The 16,611-nt window shown below is 43.7% G+C and overlaps 1 non-coding gene across 1 annotated transcript; it reads left to right on the forward strand.

The window, feature by feature from the left end:
* Positions 1–15,915: 15,915 nt before the first annotated feature.
* Positions 15,916–15,988, forward strand: TRNAA-CGC (transfer RNA alanine (anticodon CGC)). Its single transcript has one exon. It is a non-coding gene; the product is annotated as a tRNA-Ala (tRNA).
* The last annotated feature ends 623 nt before the right edge of the window (positions 15,989–16,611 follow it).

A 16,611-nucleotide genomic window follows, 5' to 3' on the forward strand; every position in this document is an offset into this window, starting at 1 on the left:
GCAAATATTTTCTCTCATTCTGTAAGTTGTCTTTTCATTTTGTTGATGGTATTGTTAGCTATGTAAAGGCTTTTAAGTTTAATTAGACCTCATTTGTTTATTCTTACATTTATTTCCATTAGTCTAGAAGCTGGTTCAAAAAAACTTTCCATGTATATTCTATAGCTATTTTCTTTGTGGTTACCATGGGGATTACATTTAACATCCTAAAGTTATAAACTCTCATTTGAATTAATACCATCTTAACTTCAGTGACACACACAAACTCTGCTGCTTTACAGCTCTGCCCCTTTCATTTTGGTTGTTGATGTAACAAAATTACATCTTTATACACTGTGTGTCCCACAATATAAACTAATAATTCTGTTAAATGCATTAGTTTCTTAAATTCTATAGAAAGAAAGATTTAGAATTATAAAGCAAAGTTATAATAATCCTAGCTTTTGGAGTAATAATTATTTTTTCTTTTAATGTATTAAATCAAACAATCAATCTTTTAAATCAAACAAAATGCAGTTACAAATCAATGTTATGATAATACTAGCATTTTATAATTGCCCACAAATTTGCCTCTGTTGAGTTCCTTATTTCTTGATATGAAAAGTCTTTGAGTTACTCTCTGACATCCTTTCATTTTGCCATTTAGAACTTCCTCAAATATTTCTTACAAAGCAGGTATAGTGGTAAGGAACTCCCCGAGCTTTTGTGTATCTGGAGATTTCATAATTTCTCCCTCACTTTTGAGGAATAGTTTCACCAGATGAAGGATTCTTAATTGAAAGCTTTTAATTTTATTTATAGCATTTTGAATGCATCAGCCCACTTCCCTGAAAGCCTTCTGGTCTTCAGAGTTTATGATGAGAAACATGCTGATAATCTTATTGAGAATCCCTTTTATGTGATGAGTCCCTACTCTCTTGTTGCTTTGTCTTTTGTAAAATTTCATTATAATGTGTCTAGGTGTAGGTCTCGGTCTCCTTGAGTTCATCTTACTTGGAGTTTTTTGAGCTCCCTGGATTTTTTTTCTTTATTTTTTTAAACATTCTTTTAATTGAGTTATAATCATTTTACAATGTTGTGTCAAATTCCAGTGTAGAGCACAAATTTTCAGTTATACATGATCATACATACATTCATTGTCACATTCTCTTTCTCTGTGAGCCACCACAAGATCCTGTGTATATTTCCCTGTGCTACACAGTACAATCTTGTTTATCTAGTCTATATTTTGAAATCCCAGTCTGTCCCTTCCCACCCCCTGTCCCTGTGGCAACCACAAGTTTGTATTCTATGTCTATGAGTCTGTTTCTGTTTTGTATTTATGTTTTTTTTCTTTTTTTAGATTCAGCATATGGTATTTTTCTTTCTCTTTCTGGCTTACTTCACTTAGAATGACATTCTCCAGGAGCATCCATGTTGCTGCAAATGGCATTATGTTGCCGGTTTTTATGGTTGAATAGTATCCCATTGTATAAATATACCACATTTTCTTTATCCAGTCATCTGTTGATGGACATCTAGGCTGTTTCCATGTCTTGGCTATTGTAAGTAGTGCTGTTATGAACATTGGGGTGCAGGTGTCATCCTGCAGTAGGGTTCCTTCTGGATATATGCCCAGGAGCGGGATTCCTGGGTCATATGGTAAGTCTATTCCTAGTCTTTTGTGGAATCTCCATACTGTTTCCCACAGTGGCTGCACCAAACTGCATTCCCACCAGCAGTGAAGGAGGGTTCCCTTTTCTCCACAGCCTCTCCAGCATTTGTCATTGGTGGACTTTTGAATGATGGCCATTGTGACTGGTGTGAAGTGACACCTCATTGTAGTTTTGATTTGCATTTCTCTGATAATTAGTGATATTGAGCATTTTTTCATGTGCCTTTCGATCATTTGTATGTCTTCCTTGAAGAATTGCTTGTTTAGGTCTTCTGCCCATTTTTGGATTGGGTTGTTTGTTTTTTTCTTATTAAGTCATATGAGCTGTTTATATATTCTGGAGATCAAGCCTTTGTCAGTTTCATTTGCAAAAATTTTCTCCCATTCCGTAGGTTGTCATTTTGTTTTACTTATGGTTTCCTTTGCTGTGCAGAAGCTTGTAAGTTTCATTAGGTCCCATTTGTTTATTCTTGCTTTTATTTCTATTGTTTGGGTAGACTGCCCTAGGAGAGCATTTTTGAGATGTATGTCAGATAATGTTTTGCCTATATTTTCTTCTAGGAGGTTTATTGTATCTTGTCTTATGTTTAAGTCTTTGATCCATTTTGAGTTTATTTTTGTGTATGGTGTACGGGAGTGTTCTAGCTTCATTGTTTTACATGCTTCTGTCCAGTTTTCCCAACACCATTTGCTGAAGAGACTGTCTTTATTCCATTGTATATTCTTGCCTCCTTTGTCGAAGATTAGTTGACCAAAAGTTTGTGGGTTCATGTCTGGGCTCTCTATTCTCTTCCATTGGTCTATGTGTCTGTTTTTGTACCAATACCATGCTGTCCTGATGACTGTAGCTCTATAGTATTGTCTGAAGTCTGGGAGAGTTATTCCTCCAGCCTCTTTCTTTCTCTTCAGTAATGCTTTGGCAATTCTAGGTCTTTTGTGGTTCCATATAAATTTTATTATGATTAATTCTAGTTCTGTGAAATATGTCCTGGGTAATTTGATAGGGATTGCATTAAATCTGTAGATTGCCTTGGGCAGTGTGACCATTTTAACAATATTGATTCTTCCAATCCAGGAGCATGGGATATCTTTCCATTCTTTTAAGTCTTCTTTAATTTCTTAATCAGTGTTTTATAGTTTTCCATGTATAATTCTTTCACCTCCTTGGTTAGATTTACTCCTAGGCATTTTATTACTTTGGGTGCTATTTTAAAGGGGATTGTTTGTTTACTTTCTTTTTCTGTTGATTCATCATTAGTGCAAAGAAATGCAACTGATTTTTGAACGTTAATCTTGTAACCTGCTACCTTGCTGAATTCTTCAATCAGCTCTAGTAGTTTTTGTGTGGACCTTTTAGGGTTTTCTATAGATAGTATCATGTCATCTGTATATAGTGACACTTTTACCTCTTCTTTTCCAGTTTGGTTCCCTTTTATTTCTCTCTCTTGCCTGACTGCTGTGGCTAGGACTTCCAAGACTATGTTGAATAGGAGTGGTGATAGTGGGCAGCCTTGTCTTGTCCCAGATTTTAGTGGAAACTTTCGAGTTTTTCACCATTGAGTACTATGCTGGCTGTAGGTTTGTCATATATAGCTTTTATTATGTTGAGATATGTTCCCTCTATACTCACTTTGGTGAGAGTTTTTATCACAAATGGGTGTTGAATTGTATCAAAACCTTTTTCTGCATCTATTGAGATGATCATGAGCTTCCTGGATGTTTATATTTATTTTATCACATTTGAGAAGTTTTCAACCATTGTTTCTTCAAATATTCTCCCTTCCTTTTCTCTCCGTTTCTTTTGAAACTCCTACAAGGAGCTCCTAAGCTCTGTTTACTTCTCCTCAGTCTTTTTCTTTTTGTTCCTCAGACCTGATGGCACTCATTGCCGTATCTTCAAGTTTGTGGGTTCTTTCTCCTGCCTGCTCAAACCTACCTTGGGACAATACATTTTTCATTTCATTTATTGTACTTTTCAGCTCTAGTATTTAGTTTTGGTTTCTTTTTAGGTTTTCTATCTCTTTCTTTATATTTCCCTTTTGTTCACACATCATTTTATTGACTTTCACCATATCTTTCTAGTTCTTTTGGCATCTTTTATACTGTTGCTTTTAAGTCTTTGAGTAGTATGTCTTCCATCAGGTGTTTTACTAGGACAGTTTCTATTGATTTTTTTCCTTTGAATAGGCCATACTTTTCGGGTTTCTTTTTTCTTTTCTTTTCTTTTTTTTTTGTATACCTTGTAACTTTTGTCATTGTTGAAAACTGGACATTTCACGATAATAATGTGATAATGCTGGAAATCAGATTCTCCCCCTTCCCTAGAGTTTGCTGGGGTTTTTGTTTGTTATTGTTTATTGTTTTTGCTTTGATTACTGCAGGCTGTCTCTGTGCTAAGGATCAGCCTGGGGTGTAAACTTAAGGCCTTCTCAGGTCCCTTCTGAGCCTGTTCCTTTCCCTGGGCACGCATGGATTCTTTCTCATTTTCCCCATATATAGAGTTGCTTTTGTATGTCCCATTGTTAGCGGCTGGTTCCCAAAGGTGAAAAAAAGGAAAAATTAAGAGAGGGAGAAACGCACAGGCCCTTTAACTTCCCTGGCAGTCACTTCAGCTGCGGGGTCGGGGAGAGGCCGGTAACCATAGGGGAAGTGTCGCAGCAAGGTCTGCATGCTGTGATCAGAAGCAGCAGCCAGGCAACAGGGGACAGACCCCTGATATTTGAAGTGCAGAGTTCTTTTTTCCCAACCTGGCTCCTCCAAGCTGTGTGTAGGCTGCTCTGGAACACAGGCAGCTCTCCTGTCACAGGGCTGGGGGCAGGAGACAGGTAGCTGCTACTGTGCTAAGACCTGAAACTGACCAAAATTAAGCACATTTTACCATCCAAGATTTCTCTTGGAAGTTGCAAGCCTTCAGTAGACTCAAGAATTCCAAAGTGATTACATCAGACAGATTCTGCCAGTGTGATTGCTGTCGGGGAGACAGAATCCTGGTGTTTCTTAATCTGCCATCTTCCCATAATCCTCTCCCAGCAGAGTTTTAATATCGGCTGTCAGTTCTGAATAAGTGGTTACAGCCTTTTGAGCTGTGTTTATATTTCCATTTGGTACAAAATTGCACAGGACCACAATCTTCTTTGGTTCACATCAGTCCGAGAAATTGGAAGGCATTGCTAATTTTCCTCTGGGATCCAGTTTTACCTATCAAGGACTGAAGTCAGAATGCCTGGTGATTCAAATGTCATCCCACTACTTAACGGCTGTGTAAACTTGGGCAAATTATTAAACATCTCCATACGTATGTTTCCTCATTTGTAAAACAGGAATAATACTAGTATCTCCCTTATAGGATTGTTGTGAGAATTAAAGGAGATAAAGCAGTCAAAGCTTGACATTTCACAGTAAGTGGTATCTCCCCCCACCCCAAAAAAAATTCAGTTACATGAAATACAGGTCAAAGTTTTGCAAGGTTAATGAAAGGGCAGGTAAGCCTGGGTACAGTGCTGGCTGGAATTTTGAAGAAGGGGCCGGTCAATACAAATTCTTCCAGGTCCTGGCCACACCTGGGTACCATGTGACATTGTCTGATAGCTCTATGTTATAAACATCGACGGGGACAGTTCAGAGTCTTGTGCATGGCTACAGTTTACAGGATAGTGGTAGCAAATTGCAGGCATCTCCCAGTTACTGGGTGCCTCTTTCATCAGCCTGATCCAGAGAGACTGGGGGGCGATCATTCTGAGAATTCTGAGATCTGACCTCTGCTCCCTGCAATTCCAGAGATGGAGCTGCCTGAAGCCTCCCTGCTTAAGTCTCTCTCTCTCCCGTCTCACACCCTTATTTAAGACAGGACAACCTCTCTTTCCCCCTCAGTTGTTTAGCCCAGAGAATAGTGGTGAGCTACTTTCTCCCACACCAATGAGGGCAGCCCCCTCGAGGAACGGCAGAGCCACGGGTAGGAGCCTGGGTCTCTGGTTGGCTTTGTGGAATAAAGTCGGCTTGCCTCCAAGACCGCCTCTCAGCTTGGACTCTACACGAGAGACATAAACGTCCAGCTTATTTAGGTCACCACTATTTTTATCTCCGTCAGCTGAACCCATGTTCTAATTAACAGCACAGTTCTCCTAATTGAGTCAGTTTTATGAGTAAGTCAGGAGATGGGGTGTGTTAGTTTCCTATCGCTGCTGAAACCGATCACCACAACTTAGTGGCTTTGAACAGCACAAACTTATTATCTTAAGTCTGGACATCAGAAGTCCTAAAACCAAGATTTCAGTAAGGCTGTGTTCCTTCCAGAAGCTCTAAGGGAGGATGTGTTTCCTTGCCTTTTCCAGCTTCTAGAAGCTATTTGCATTCTTCGGCTCATGGCCCCTTCCTCTGTCTTCAGAGCCAGCAGTGGCAGACACATCACACCATTCCAATCTCAGTCCAGCATCACATCTGACTCTTTTCTTCTGCCTCCCTCTTCCACTTACAAGGACCCTTGTGACCACGCTGGGCTCACCCTAATAATTTCTCAACTGCAAGGTCATCTGATTAGCAAACTCAGCTCCATCTGAAACCTTAACTCTCCTTTATCATATAACCTAACACATTCACAGATTCTAAGACATGGACATCTTTGGAGGCCATAATTCTGCCTATGATATTGGGCAGACTATGCTCTTGCTTTAAGAACCTCTTCTTCCTCATGTGCACTGAAGCCTGGAATTTTATGTCAGTTGTGCATTTCTTTCTGTCCAGGTGTCCATGCAAGAGATAGCAGTGAGCCTTCAAGAACCTTGAATTATTTATGTATACAATCCTACAATTCTGAATTCCATATCCTAAGTAGTTCTGGTGAGAAGAGAATTTCATCCTACCCAAGCAAGTCTCGATGAAATCATATTTTCCTCCAAGACTCATCATCTTTCAGCCTCCAGGCTTGTAAAGCTTATTTTTTTGGTTTGTTTGTTTATACTCTTCATTGCAAGCTGTTTGTAAGTGGCAAGTCTTCAGCTCTTTCAAGCTACTGTTAGAGTCTGGATCGCATAGCTGTCAGGAGAGACACAAATTGAACCAGGTTGCTCCTACTAAAATCCTAAGAATCCAAACTGCATCTTTAAAACCTATGATGCTTGCAAGTCAGAACAACACTGTGGGAGAAGCATTCATGTTTGAAGCTGAAGGAACTGAGTCGAAACCCATCTCTATGACTGATGACTTGTGTGACCTTTGGCAGGTTAATGCAAGCTCTCTCAACCAGTTTCTCCACTTGTAACATTGTTCTTTTTACACACATTGTAAAATTGTTAGGGGGATTATAGGTGATATAATAAACCACTTCTCATAGGCCATGTTCAACAGATAGTAGCCATTATTATCATTTACCCTTCAAGTATATACGTGCTCCCAGTAGAGTATGGCCAATGTCTATGCTGGTCTCTGTGAGGAGTTCAAAGCAGTTTAACCAAACACAACACCTGCCCTGGGAGGACGGTGGTGCAGAATGGTAGGAACTCAAAGACAAACGAACTTATTTACAAAACAGAAACAGACTCACAGATATAGAAAACAAACTTATGGTTACTAGGGGGAAAAAGGGGATGGGAAGGGATAAACTGGGAGTTTGAGATTTGTTGATACTAACTAATACATATGAAATAGACAACTGTAGAGCACAGGTAACCATATTCACTATCTTGTCATAACCTATGGTGAAAAAGAATATGAAAATGAATCTATGTATGTTCATGTATGACTGAAGCATTGTGCTGTACACTAGAAATTGAGACAACATTGTAAGCTGACTATACTTCAATAAAAATATGTATATATAAAAAAGAAGTTTAAAAAACTCAAAAAAAAAAAGAACTCTCAATAAATACAAAGAAGGGAGGAATACAATCTTGGCAAGTTGGTTTTACTGGGCTTTGGGTTCCTAATCTGAAAACTAATCAACTTAGATTAGATGATGCTTAACGGTTCTTCTCGTGAGGACATTCTGTGGCTTTAAGAGGTACCCTGACTGCTAGTAAATATGACTACCCCAGGGACTCCAAAGGACTTCCACCAAAGGGACGTGCAAAGAATGAAAAGTTATCACATCCAGTACTGACCGCAGGACCCTGCAAACAACATAACTGTCATTCAACCGCATCACTGTTAATGTCTCCTTTGGACACACCATGTATCTTCGAGCCAACATGGCAGACGGCTGATCTGAAGAGACATTTCACACAAAACATGTCGGAGGCCGTCACTCTGGCTATGAAAATGGGCCAATTACAACTGGCTGAATTACAGCCGCTGGAATTCCGGCAGTGCTGAGGTGGCCATCAACGGTAATGAACATCTTCCATTTGCCCCCCATATTTCCTGACACCTTTTGTTTTTGTCCTTCTTTTTGAGAAAGAGCAGGAGGACTTCAGCTTGGGTGCCGCCAGATTCAAGGCTTTCTTTGAGCATACAAGTGTCTACCAGATCACAGCAAGAGCAAATTGTATGTCAAGCAATGATTTCGTAACAGGACTAATTTCCGTTTGAAGACAGGGACGGAAGGTGACAGTGTACGCTCTCTCGGGAACATCCTCTCACGCAGAGTGATGGGCTCAAGTGCAAAGCTGAGGCAGATCAAGCACAGAAACAGCCAAAAGAGAGAGTCTGTGAATTAGAGGTGACAGCTCCGGGACAGCGAGAGGAGGGCAGGAAAGAAGAGCCTGGGGAGGGTGGCTGACAATCACGTGTGTGAGTGCCAAGGGGAGAGCCCGCAAACTCAGACTTCATGGAAAATAGGAACCCTCGTCCAGTACCCACAAATACAGAGAGGTGGTTATAAACGTGAGACTTAAGTAGTTTGGGAATCCAGAGCTCTCAGCTGACACAGATGCATGTTAAATGCTAGCTGAGAAGTATTTACAAGCTACTTATTGAATCTGCCCTGTTGGGTTGTCTCTGGGTGAAGAAGGATTAATAAAATGGCCACACTTAGGCTAACAGATCACTTACTCTAATGCTCGCCCTTAAAACGGTCAACTGACCTGACTGACCGGTTGCTACTCACAGCGCCAGGCCCGTTGTTAAAATAAAGCTATTGATTTGACTGTTTCTGCTTTATTCCAGTAATCGAAAGTAATGAACATACTTGGTTTCTGGGTTGTTCTCCAGGGAGGAGGTCACAGAACGGTAACCTTACAAAATACGTACCTACCAAGAAGACCACGCCCTTGGGCACTTATGAGATAAAGAGATCAAAAAAACTGACAACCACCAGCTTCTAGAGAAATGGTCACCTGGAGGCACCATGATGCCACTCTAGATCTTAAGACGAGAATATGATTCTGTTGAATGTTCACTGTTTGAGCTATGGTTGTACAACCACCCCACCCCATCCCCAAGGTGGGGTCGCAGTTTTGAAGGCACTGCCCTGCTGTGAGCCCCCTTTGCCCTGCAAAGCAATAAAGCTGCCTCTTTTCTTCTAAGCTCCAAGACCCTGCCTCTAAGTTTCAATTTGGCTCGTCAGTGACAGGCCAATATCTTGGCAACGTGGATGACTCAGAGGGAGGTCCTGTATCGGAAGTGACCTGCCCAGTATCTGGACAAAGGTTTTGAAAAGCAGAGACACAAAGCAGATTTTGTGATCTTCCTTCTACACAGCTCATCCTGATTATCTCATGCTAGCAGCTACAGGGAGGCGACTAGAAACTATTTCTGAAGGTGGATCAGCATAAGAATTAATTACGGAGACAACCTATATTTCCCTGTCTTTAGGCTTTTGGCTCTTCTATGACCCAAGTTGTCACTTCTCATTTTTGTTGAAGTGCTTCCAGCTTTGCCCATTTTGGAGTTACTCTTTTTTAAAAAAAATTGCATCTGTTCTTTTCTGGGTTGGCAATGCCAGTGGACCAGTGCGGGAGCAGGAAGCTTAGAGCTTGCACAAGGCTGGCATGAAGTCAACAAAACTGGCCTCTGTTTCTAGTTCTTTCTTCCCCCGGTCCCATAGGATGCAGAGAAGCTTATTTATGCTACTACTCATTTTTTTAAGAACTCAAAGAAAGATGCACTTGGATAAGAGTGAAAATACGAACATTTTGAAGGCTCGTTTTGCACAGAGTTGATCACCAATAAATATCTATCCAATGAAAGAAAGTGGGAAAAGAGAAGGAAGAGAAGACAAAGGGGAAGGGGGAGGGGGGCAGGAGGGAGGAGCTAGGGACCTGGGAATGCCCTGCCCGGAATGTACGGGCTTCTGATCACCATTTAATGTCATTCTGGTATTATCTTGAGAATGCAGCTTTCAACTGAATCAGAATTACATTTTATGCTGGAAAGTCCACTGGACTCAGGCTTGACTCAGTTTCAAGTCTTATTTACTTACTTATTTTCTTTAAGGTAACTTTAACATCAAACCCTCCTTAAGTCTGTACCTTCGGCTGTCTGGAAAGTAGACATCAATTTCCCTGCATTCCTTCCTTATTCACCTCTTTCTTATCTTGTGTCTCTCAATCTCTTAATTATAGGCGGGAGGGGAGGGGAGGAGGTTTCCTGGTAGGGTTGCCAGATAAAATATGACATCAAATTACAGCTGATTTTCAGATAAACAGTAAAAATTTTTTTTTCGTGTAGGTACAGCCCAAATATTACATACTAAGAGAGTATTTCTTGTTTATTGTAAATTCAAATGTAACTCGGCATCCTGCATTTTTTTTTTTTGCTAAATCCAGTGGCCCTTCCAAGGCTTTCCGCTGCCGGTGGCTACGGTGGGCACTGCCCTCCGGCTGCTCACCGGGGATCACGTGGCCAGCTCCCAGCCCCCACCCCGAAGGGGCTCCCCCACATCTCAGTGTCTCAGCAAACCGGGTGAAACTCCTTCTAACCTGGGGAGCGAACATTTTTTCCTACCACCCTGCTTTTCGTGCAGAATGTCCTGACCTTTAAAATTAGCGTATATACAAACATTGCATCTCTTTAAATGACATAATGTTACATATAAATCATCCCAACTGGATTTTTTCTTAAACACCATGATTTTGGTTTCCTTTCTTCATAATCTGAATTTGAAAGCGCACATATGTAGACACAGCTGAGCTTTCCAAGAGGTTTCAGGGTGTGTGTGCCCATCCCACTGTCCTGTGGCTGCGGTGGTACCACTCTGCTCTAGCCCGGGGTGGCCGCCAGGACAGTTCTACATAGCCCAGGACTCAGGGGACCGCACAGCCTCAAGATGGGAAGGGAGAACCGCCTGCTAGGGGCCCCCATGTTTCTAATTTCCATGTGAAGGGCTGGACAGGAGCGAAAGACAATAAGACTCATCAGTTTGTTTTCTCGGTGGGAAGGAATTAGGGAGACGTACCTGATTAGACAGCTGACCGACGCACTAAGAGTGGCATAGACAAAAACAGTCAACAGTTTGATGATATTTATGAATAAAAAGCTACACACACATATACATCTTAATGGACACAGAGGCATATGTGTTTCCTGCTTCTGAGATGGTTCATTCACTAGACAGACAAATAACAAGAACTCGAAGAAGCCACCCAAGTCTCCTGCAGAGGGAGATTCCTCGAATGAAACTTGCAGGGGATTCTTAATACTGTAAGAAGAAATGGCTCAGTGGCTATTTCTCCTTTGGCGAGGATACAGAGAAACAGCTGTGCTTGGGATGGGTCGCAGCAACTTCCCACTCAGACTGCAGAGACGCAGAAAAGGAGACGCGGTCTGTTGGAGCCATCACTGGAGCCAGGATGGAGAGCTGACATGAGGCATCTTGGAGAAGACAGGTGCTCTGTCCCATCTGGCCACATCGGATGAGTGGCGTTTGCTAAGGTCACCAGACTTGGGCAGGAGTGAGACCAACTGAGTGCTGGAAGGGAGGGGGCAATGCCTGTGGAATGAGCCCTGGCCTGGGAGGCAGATCTTTTGGACCTACCACCTCCTGGCACTCTGACCTCACCTGAAGCTGCAGTCAGTTTGATGAGAACTAGTGAAGTAAAATAGAAATAACAGAAAACAGACAAACTCTGCTGTATCAGTTTGGTCAGAGGAGCCAGCCCTCCAAATACAAGTAGAGACGGTGAGGTGGCCCAGTGCTCAGAGAAAGAAGCTGGTAATCAGGGTCTGGTTACTAGTTGCTTGTTCTGGGACAAATTATTTTGAGACAGGAAGGAAGAGGGGCAGGGCACAACCATTAAAAAAGTGACACAGCCTTTGAGGATATGACAAAAACTGGTTAGAACCAACTAGGCCCAGGATGGCAGAAGGCTTGGCTTCCAGTGGAACTTGAGCCTCATTACAGGCTCATTGTAATACATTAGCTACTAAATGTCACACCCACAGACACCATGACAGTTCCCAGGCTGACCACAAAAGGCCCAAAAGTGGGTGGGGGCCCAAGTCCTGGAAATCCCTGCCCCTTCCCCAAAACAACTGGAAAAATCGTCCCACGTGTCAGCATATGAAATTACCCAGTCCATAAACACTAACCACCTGTACATCGTGGGGCCACCCTCCCTTCTGAGAAGGACCACGTTCTGTCTATGGAATGTGTGTATCTCTCTAAATAAACTTGTTTTCACTTTACTATGGCTCACTCTTGAATTCTTTCCTCCAAGAGACAAGAACCTAATCTCCAGTAACAACTTAAGAGGCCTCGGAATCCTCATTTGCAGAGGAGCAAACGATGTGAACAACATGCTAATTAGGGTTGAAGGAGGCAAAGAAAGGCAAGTGCTAGCTCTCTCCTAGTGTGTGGCCTGCAGGAGGCTCGCAAAAGGGTAATGAAGATTCTTATAATCTGGCCACGAGAGGATCCCTCATTTCCTGACGTCAGCAGTTACTTGGTTACTTATGGGGAAAAATCAGAAGGTGGCAGGGGTGGATGGGTCGTTACACAAGGTGCGAGCTGCTCCGGAAAGGGGAAGGAGTGGTTAAACTCCAGCCAGCCCCTCCACTCCCAGAGCTGCATCGTCAGCCCAGACGCCCCTGATCTCCTCGTTTCGGGCATCTTTTTCTAAATTTTCAGGATGCCATTATGTGGGTTCCAGTGGCCCTGGAATGAGGTAGCCCCTTCCTCCCCGTAATGTTATCTGGGAGAGGAATATGACTTTGCCTGTCTTTTCCTGGGTGCCTCCGGCTTTACCAGTTTCCCTGGCACAGACCTGCCTTCCCAGTATACCCCATCTCCCTACCCAGCCAACCACAGTGGTAGTAATTCAGAGCTCCCTGTCAAAGAGGTGGTCAGATCTCCGAGCAGATGTCATAACTTGTCCAACAGAGCTGTTCCCTTGCACCGCATGAGAGCCGGGACCCACGCACTGCAAGACTGGAGAGGAGGCACCTCTACCTTTTCTACAGCCCTTCCCTCTGGTCTCTCAGCCTGGTGCCTTCAGCGCCTCCGCCAGGAAATTCTGCCCTTCCCCAAAGGAGGAGGCGATTCTGAAGCTCCCTCCCCGAGCCTGGAGCCTCGGGTTTGATGCACAGAATTCACGTTCTGCAGTGGGAGCAGGGGTGGGACGGGGAAGAGGGCTGGAGGGACTCCCAGGAGCTGGAGGGAAGGTACCAATTCCACATCCGCTTCCTGACCAGCAAGACTGGAGGCCGGTTTCCCCACGAGTCTAAGGAGAAGCACAGGGAGCCAGGCCGGCGTTCATTCTCTCTAGGAGAGGGCACAGTCTAGCTGAGCTACAGGAGAAAAACGTGTCCTTCATGCCTGTGCGTGAGACCTTGCCGTTCGTGAGATAAAAATCCAGCACCATTAGGCTAAAGAGCACCGAGGCTTTTCCAGACGTGGCTTCAGCTCGAAGTAGGACTGCACCAGCTGAAGTGGCAGTTCCGTCTTCGTGCAGTCCAGCCGGGTGGCCCAGCTCTTATTAGACTGTGTGTTTTTAATTCCAAGGTCGTCTTCCTAGTCGATGGGTCTTCAGGTTTTTCCTCTAAGTTCTTTTTCCGCCAGTGTTTTTGAGTGTCACTAACCTACAGTCCATACACTAAGAGAGTCTAAGAAAGATGAAAATTCTTTTTTGCCCGACAGTAGAGTGGAGATCACTTCTGGCCGTGGTCTCAGGCGCCAGCCTCCTTCCTGTCCTCCTTGGGCACAAGAACTAGTGAGGGCACGCAGGTGGAGGCCTGGGCGCTCCTCAGAGGGACGTAAATGTGCAGGAGCGTGGCTGGGAGATAAAAGGGGCACCGGGGCTGTGTGCCCCACCCACGTGACCCTATTCATGATGAAGGGCAGTGCCCGGGCCGAGGTGAGTGCTGACATGAGTCGTGTCTGCTGACCTTACAACCACGATGCAAAGTGACCTGGGATGCGGTGCGTGTGGGAGGAGGGGCGTTTCCTCTGGGGTCAGAGGGGCTCCATTTTTGGTAGATTGCTGCGGCGGGGCCCCCAGTCTACAGACCTCCCGGTTGTCTTGTGTAATGTATACTAATATAATAATGCTGTAACAATACTATGTTGGGTTTTTTTTTTTTGTTATTTCTTGGGTAATCATGCACTGGGGTGTAAATCCTTATAGTGGTGGTGGGAGACCTTCTATTGCTGACATAGTAGTAAGGATGAGGGTTGTGGTGATGGGTGTTTGTTACGTGTGTGGCAGTGGCGACATGGCAGTGGCCGGGCTGTAGATACATCATGTGAAAATAGTAAGCATTATCACGATTTAAATGGGTAAGTTTAGGATTGTTACAAGTGGATTACACAGCATGAGGCTGGTATTCACTCCATGTGGGCAACTGACAAGTAGGCTCTGATTTTTCATAACTGGGTTTGGTTTAATCCGCCTCCTCCCCCGGTTCGGATAGATAGAATGGACGTTGTTAACAATATATTTAGCTTGATGGATGATGGGTGACATTTGGTATCGTACTGATAGGGGTGCGAGGTTTTGCTGTGTTGGTAAGATTTGCCCTGCTGCTAATGGCATCCCTTGTGTGACGTCGGGTTCTCAAAAGCGGAAGGCGGCTAGTCCTAATTTTAGGATTAGGGCTCTTGTTATAATGGCTGATGCTGTAAGGCTAGCACTTTTTTTGCTAGTTCACAGGCCTGAGTAGAGCAAGTTAATAAAATGACTGCTGTTATAAGTGACATGGATGCGGCAGCTTGCACTAGGAAATATTTAGGGGATGCCCCTGTGGCTCATGGATTAAACTTTTTTATTGGGATGGGAATATAAGCTAGTATATTTACTTCAAACCCAATTCAGACGAGTAGTCACCATGAGCTTACTATTACGATGATAGATCCAGAGATAAGGGTGGTTAGGAAAATAGTGATGATGGGGGAATTTCTTAGTCCAGGAAGAAGATAAACCAACATTTTTGGGATATGAGCCCGTAGCTTATTTCGCTGACTTTTTTTTTACTGTGGTGTACTATGATAGCACAAAAAATTTTTAATTTTAGGGGTAGGTTCAATCCCTATAATTCTAGAAATAAGAGGATTTAAACCTCTGTTATTTACTCTATCAAAGTAACTTGTCAGATGTACTTTGTACATATGTGTGTGCGTGTGCGTGTACATGTGTAGGTTTTCCTTGTGTCCTGTAACCACAGACTGAATAACACCTTATGGTTGATGATGTCAGTAGATGATATTCAATTAAAGTCGAGCTGCAATGTATTTGACTGTATTAAGGCCTCAGATGCCCAAAGTAGAGTCAAAAAAAATAACCAGATGCATGAACCCGCAGTTAGGTGTGAGCACGGATGGATCAGCTGTTACTCCATCGAGAAGTCCTATCTAAGGGGAAAGGGTGGGCGATTTTAGGTGAGATGATACTGAAATCAGAGCCTGATGCCTGGTAAAGTTCGTTTATAGAAACCCCCACAGGTTATGGGCCCGGAGGGAGAGGGGGACACAGGCCAAGCAGGTCGATGATTTCATGTAAGTGGGGGATTAAGTCTGTTGGATACGATATGCACATTGACTGGGAATGATTTGATTTAATGTGCTATGTGTGATTAATAATACTGTGCACTATGACATTATAATATAAATCATGGTGGATATGGAGTTGGTCAGAGCCCATGCAGAGATGGTGGCCGCACGGTGACTGGTGAACAGCGGCCCCAGGCCCCGGAGGGAGCTGAGGTCAAGACCTCGGAAGTGGCAGGCCAGAGCTGTCTGACCCACGTGACTCTCTACAGAGAACTGACCAGAGACGTGACAAACGTGGCTGAAGAAGCAACAGGTGCAAAATTGCTAAGAGGATCACAGGAGGGAGAGGTCTGTCGGGTCAGGCCTGGTGATGGTGAGGGAAGGTTTCAAGAAGAGGAAAAAGTCGGGAGGGTGTAGCTCGGTGGTAGAGCGCGTGCTTCGCATGCACGAGGTCCTGGGTTCAATCCCCAGCACCTCCTCCATTACAATAAATAAATAAACCTAATTACCCACCCCCAACAAAAAACAAAAACAACAACAACCCAAAACAAAGGAGGAAAGAGAGGAGACCAGCACGGATTGTGGGCCAGACTCTCCATCTGTTGGCCCAGAGCACAGATAGCCTTTCAGCAGATCGTCGTCTTTATTAAACTAAACGTCCATGTAATTTTGTTGTCAGTATTCATCTGTTTTGTGAAAAGCTTCCTTCATAAAATATAAGCCAGCATAAAACTCCGCTCAGCCCAGATGGAATGATCAGGAATTCCAAACGAGTGAAATCTGAATCACGTACAGAGCTGGGTCATGGGGACGTGGGGACCCGGGGGACACAGGACGGACGGCGGTGACAGAGCCAGGTGGAGCCAGATGAGAAAAGAATCTCGAGGGAGGTAAGTGCCGAGCTGAGCTAAAATGGGGGAGGTCGGGGAATCAGCCTACAACGGAGAAAGGGGACCCGAGCAGAGGTGGTGCTGCCCTCGCTCCTCCTGCAGGGCAACTAGTAACTTTCTCTTGAAGACGACTTCAGGGGGTACCCAAGCTGCACGATCTAAACTGGAAACCAGAGGAATGCCAGGCCAAGCAACTTTCTTTTGTGTCATCG

Source organism: Vicugna pacos, chromosome 11 (genome assembly GCF_048564905.1).
Source record: "Vicugna pacos chromosome 11, VicPac4, whole genome shotgun sequence".
NCBI classification, from domain to species: Eukaryota; Metazoa; Chordata; class Mammalia; order Artiodactyla; family Camelidae; genus Vicugna; species Vicugna pacos.